Here is a 6000-nt window from a genome sequence, read left to right on the forward strand (position 1 = left end):
GCTCCCCGCTCCCAGGGCCCCCGGTACCGGGTTCCTGATGCCGCCCGCCCTCCCCTGGACCCCCTGATGGATGCGCGCGCCTGTAAAACTACTTATGAAACACTTAACAACAATAATGTTGTTATTTCTCATTCACCGGCCCCCAGAGCTTCCATTTAGTCTCTCCAGAAGGTAAATGATAAAATCCCGCGCTTGTCACGCGGCGCCATCTAACTGAAACAAATCTGTATTCCAACAGAGGCCGTGGGTGCCCACCCCGGGAGTGGAGGAGCGGGCACGCACGCACGCACGCGTCTGCGCGTTTCACAGCGAATCAGCACCAGCACCATTACAGCATGTTAATTTAGAGCCGGGGGGGGGAGTTCTGGCTCAGCAGCAGCCCGGCGCGTCTATTCCCCCCGACGCCGACCGAGGCTCCCCTATTATTCAGAATTACGCTGTCTTAGTGAGTATCAGAAGAGTGTTTTGTCTGGTGCAATTATATAGATCCGCCCTGGCGGCGGGGGCGGATGCATTATTAATAACTGCGTTATTACAGTTCTGCTGCAGAGAGGAAATCAAATCCGACAAATATCTTGTTTGTCACCCAGCCGACTAATAAAGGAGGGAGGCAGCGTTCCTCCTCCTCTCTCTCTCTCTCTCTCTCTTTTTTCAAACAGGCAATTTTCCCCTCGCCTTAACCCTTACCCTGACCCCCCCCCTAACCTCCACCCTGTCCAATACCACGGACAAAGAGCACATATTTCATGTGTTCAATCATTGTCACTGACGTTATGGCCATTGGCTGCGCTGTCAGGTGTGACCAGGGTCTATACCGGCTACCCCCCCCCCCCCCCACCAGCAACACCACCACACCGCAGGAGACCCCCCCCCCCCCCCCGCGATCATTCCAGGAGCCATCCTGCCTAACAGCTCTGGGCTTTATGGCTCCTCTGCTCCTGATGATTCACACTGTTGTATCTGCAACATGGGCAGATTCACACACACACACACACACACACACACACACACAGACACAGAGATATTGATATACAGAGTGCATTCCTGCAAACACAGGGAAACTTACACCAACAGCGCTGTTTTCTGTTCCTCTGTCTTCTGTTGTGTTCCGACACAGATTCCACGAACAGCTCAGCCATCCTCGCTAACTCCTTTAGCATTGACACATAACTGCACTCAACAGTACAGGAGTTTGGTAAATACTGATCGGTGCTAATTAGTCAGGTTAGCATACCGGCTCTGGGGGTCAGGTTAGCGTACCGGCTCTGGGGGTCAGGTTAGCGTACCGGCTCTGGGGGTCAGGTTAGCGTACCGGCTCTGGGGGTCAGGTTAGCGTACCGGCTCTGGGGGTCAGGTTAGCGTACCGGCTCTGGGGGTCAGGTTAGCGTACCGGCTCTGGGGGTCAGGTGTAGATCTGGTGTTTACTGTATGTACAGGATATATCCATAGGTATGTAGTACAGATCATGTCCACGGCTGATGTGTCGGCTGTAAATGTCTGGTTATTTTTAGGTATTATGTGTTGATTTAGCAGTTAGTAGATCTGTTCTGGTCTTTAATGGGGTGATGGATGTAGTCGGGTCTGACCTTGACCCTCAGCTGGAAACACGGTGCGCCCTGATCTGGCGTGACCTTCACCCCCGAAGCCTCTTTAAATGATAAAATATGAAGCTTTAAATGATAAAATATGAAGCTTTAAAGTCAGATGTGGCCTTTCAGAAAGAACTCTGTTTATTTAGAACAATTTAATGAATTAGGTGTGTGGTGCGTCTTACAAAATAAGGTATAAAGCACGATGCTACTAATTCATAATTTATCACATTCTATAATTAAACTGTTTCAAATTGTGCAACTACATAAAAACACAATCGGAGGCAATTTTGCCACCAGGAGGAAAGAAGGAAATGTTTCATATAGACGGAGAGAAAAAACAGGCAAAACCAACAGCTTTCCAAAATTAGAAGTTCACACACACACACCCACACACACACACACGCACACACACACACACACTTCCTTTGTCCCTGCTCATGCCCTTTGTTTGGCATTAATAATGCTGGTGCCCCACCAGCCCAATGCTGTATTTTAGTTGCCTTGGTAACCCCACAGTGACTTTAAACCCCCATTAACATCAGTCAGGGCGGAATATAAAAAGAGGTCTGAAAAGATCTCCCTTAACCTTTACCAGTCGCCCCATCACCTCTCCTCCCTCCCGTCCTCTCGCTCTTTTTTCTCTCCATGCTGCGGTTTGAATCTGGCCCCTCCTCTTCACCTTCATCCACCTGTAAATCTTCCCTCCATCCCCCCCCCCGCACATCCAGCCCCCCTCTTCCATCCTCGGAGTCGTGTCTTTGTCCCCCTCTTCACTTCATCTCCAGCCGCCAGTCTAGCAGGGAGTGGACCGACATTCCCGGTCTTCCAGCAGTTTATCGCTCTTCACCCCCCCCCCCCCCCCCCCCCCCCCCCCCACCCCCCCACCCCCCTCCCCGGGCTGTTTGCCTTTGAATGCAGATGTGAGCCGCTGCATATTTCCAGTGGAACTCGGCCGATTGAAGCGCGGCCATGACCGGCGCGTCCCTTATCTCCTCCCGGCGGCCGCGCGCCGCCTGTATCCGGCGGCTCTCTGCGGATGTGAATGAATGATGCATTCGTGATCTGCAACATCAAAGTCGCGTTGTTTTATTCATACCTCCACATTATCCAGCCGCCCGCGGCGCGCGTCACCGGGACTGACACCGTCCTGCCCCGGCCGCCGTCGCCCCGCCGCACGGCAGCAAATTACCCCGATAAAAGCCCGAGTGTGTGGCTGTTAGCAGCCACTCCAGGGCACTTACTGCCCGAGTGGGAGGGAGGGGGGGAGAGGGGGCGATGCATTTCTCACCTGCGTGTTTGTTAGTTGTGAGTGTTGTGCAGTCCCGTCGGGAAGGTGATCTGGGTGTTACTGCAACTTCACAGGGTTCGGGGGGGGGACGCGAACCTGCGTCGGCCAGCAGCGCTTTGTCTGATGTTCCAACTCTGAGCTCAGATGCAGCAAAGACGAGACGGCTTTGAAGGGATGGAAGGAAGAAGGAGGCGAGGGAGGAGGGAAAGGACGGGCGGAGGTGACGAGGAGGGCAGGGAGGAGAGGAGGGAAGTGGGAAAAGACGGAGGAAGTGGAGCTTGATGCATGGAGGGGAAAATGGGGAGGGGGCCATGAGAGAGGAGGGGGGAGGTTCTGGGACCAGTTCAGCCAGTCTTTGAATTCAGGTTCATATAAAAACCCACCAACCCCGTCTACCAGGTGGTGCTAGGTCCAAATTGTCCGTGCGTGTTGATGCAAGGGTGGAACTTATGTGGGGCACACTTGACCCCGGGCGGCCTGGAGCATTGTGGGTACCAGAGTGCTGAATGGAGACACGTCCTGGAGCTGCTTCTGTCCTCTCTGACAAATAACACTTAAAATATCCCAATTCTCTCGCGCTGCAGCCCCTGACTGTTCCGTTAGTGTGTTTATCGCAGTCTGCTGGTCTCATTTGCGTTATCAAACCACTTAATACCTCTGAAAATTCAGCCAGATCCACAAGATGAGAAGATAATCTTCAAACAAACCAGCGTCTTCCTGATAATGTAACGCCTGAAGAATTAATGATTCCTTTCACGGCAGGTTGATATTAAATCTCACGCTGATGCAATTAATTGCTTTACTGCCAATGAAGCTCCTTCATTTGGGTGATATGAAAGGATTTCGTATGTTGTTGAAGAGTCTGGAATCAGGAAGAATCATCCCATCCGGCTGGAGCCCAACAGGTCAAATATACAGTTTAACTAGCTCAATAGGAAGTAACGTTTAAAAACTAAATTGATAAAGCAATTAGGGACAAACACTATCAGGAGATACTTAAGAATGATGTTTTAAGGGTGTACAACCGTGAACACCAGTATCTGGGATGAATAAATTGAATTAAATGAAGCAACAGTTGATAAAAGTTGTTGCAGCGCCGGCTCGATCTATGGTGCAGTGGCGGATAATCGCCACTAGGGGCGCTCGTCTTCAAGGCCAGATTTCGATTGTTATATGAATTTGTGTCTTTTATTGCTTTTAAAATAGTATTATTCAGCATTTATATGGTCAACCAGGTACTTTTTAGATGTTTATTAAAAATATTTTGGCTTTACTGAGCTAATAAACTGATTAAATCCTTCAGTGTTGATGCAGGAGCACATGTGCATCTGTGTGACAGATGAGAGCAGCAGAAAGAAATAAGAAAGATTGTTTGTCTCTTTTTTGAAAATAATAATATGATGTCAACCTGAGAGACGCCGCCAGCGTCATCTGGTCTCCATCCGCCACTCAGGTTAGTCCCCAGACGGAGAGTTATTAAACTAAGTCTGTAAAGAATGACGCTTTTATTTAAAATACCCTTTTCTCTCTCTCTTTCTCTCTCTCTCTCTCACACACACACACACACACACACTCACACGCACACACACACACTCACACACACACACACACACAAACACCAAAGCATGTTTCATGCTTTGAAACGTGGCGCCATCTGGGAGTCAACGAGACCCTCAACACTGAGACTTTAATAGAGACACGACAGGTGGTGGTGGTCCTTATAAGAGGGGCTCCATTGATCCACACACACACACACACACACACACACACGCACACACACGCACATCCCGATCACCCTCATTGATCCTGTAACAACCTCCCTCCGTTCATCCTCTCTTTGTTCTTTCCTTCCTGCCAAAGCTCCTTTTTTCTCCTCCACTGTTCACACCTTCACCTTCTGCTCCCTCCGCTCCTCTTTAACTCCCCCCTTTCCTATCATTTCCTTGGCCTTTCCACCCCCCCCATCCTTGGCTCGCTCGCCGCTCTTGCCATCGCCGTAAAGGTCAGGTTGGCTCCATGAATAAGTTGTAGATTTATGATGCTGCCACGTCGCAGGGATCAGCGCCACCAGGGCCGAACAACGGGCCGCAGAGGTGGAGGTAGCGGTTAAGGTTCACACACACACACACACACACACACACACACACACACACACACACACACACACACACACACACACACACACCTGGACCATTATCAGACCATGAAGAGGGTGAAAACAAATCTTACTGAAGATAAAAAGGTGCCAGAAAGGACATTTTTAGACATCAGTGTCAACACACGTGGACGACACAACTCACAACGCTGCTGATCATGCGCTGCTTCAGAAAGATCAAAGGAACAAAGCAATAGTCCAGAGGTATCAAACTCAAATACCCAGTGGGCCAAAATTCAAAACTGGGACAAAGTCACGGGCCAACATTGATATTTATTGAAAAAAATCTTCCTCCAGCTATAAAAGGGAACCTTTTGATATGGACCCAAACTAGTTTTGCTCAACAACTGAACATGGAACAAGCAAAGCTTAACACAATACAATATATAATTTATTATTGCACACATGCAAAGTTGAAATTCAAATTAAAAAAACACATTACTGGCATTCATTTGTTCTCTTTTTATTTTCAGCCTTCTGAATTAAATTTTAACAGCAATCTTTTGCCATTGTAAGTTAATGTAATGTAAATCTAATGCCTTTTTTTTATCTCTTTCTGGCACCTTTGAGTCACTTCCAGGTGTTTGTGCTTGTCTTGGTGTTGTGTTTTATAGTGTCATCTGTTGTTGTTCTTCTTGTAATGAACATTGTTCCACATACAGGTCCGTCTTTTACATCTCTAAACAGATATTCTGCCTCCTACCTGTTCAGAAAGGTCCTATTTTCTGCCTTTAATCATTTTTCAGAAGGGTACTGTGGTGCCAGAATTAGCATTAGCATATAAGGTCGCTATGACCACTTCCTCTCCCTTGGTGGTTGGCAAGCCACATATTGCTGCATTACCACCACCAACTGATGTAGAGTGTGGATTTTCACACCAAAACACCAGCAGAGCATTCTGGTATTTGTAGTATTAGCACACGTGCTTTAAGCTATAATACCGGCGGGCCAGCTCTAATAGTCAG

Source organism: Takifugu rubripes, chromosome 2, assembly GCF_901000725.2.
Source record: "Takifugu rubripes chromosome 2, fTakRub1.2, whole genome shotgun sequence".
NCBI lineage: Eukaryota > Metazoa > Chordata > Actinopteri > Tetraodontiformes > Tetraodontidae > Takifugu > Takifugu rubripes.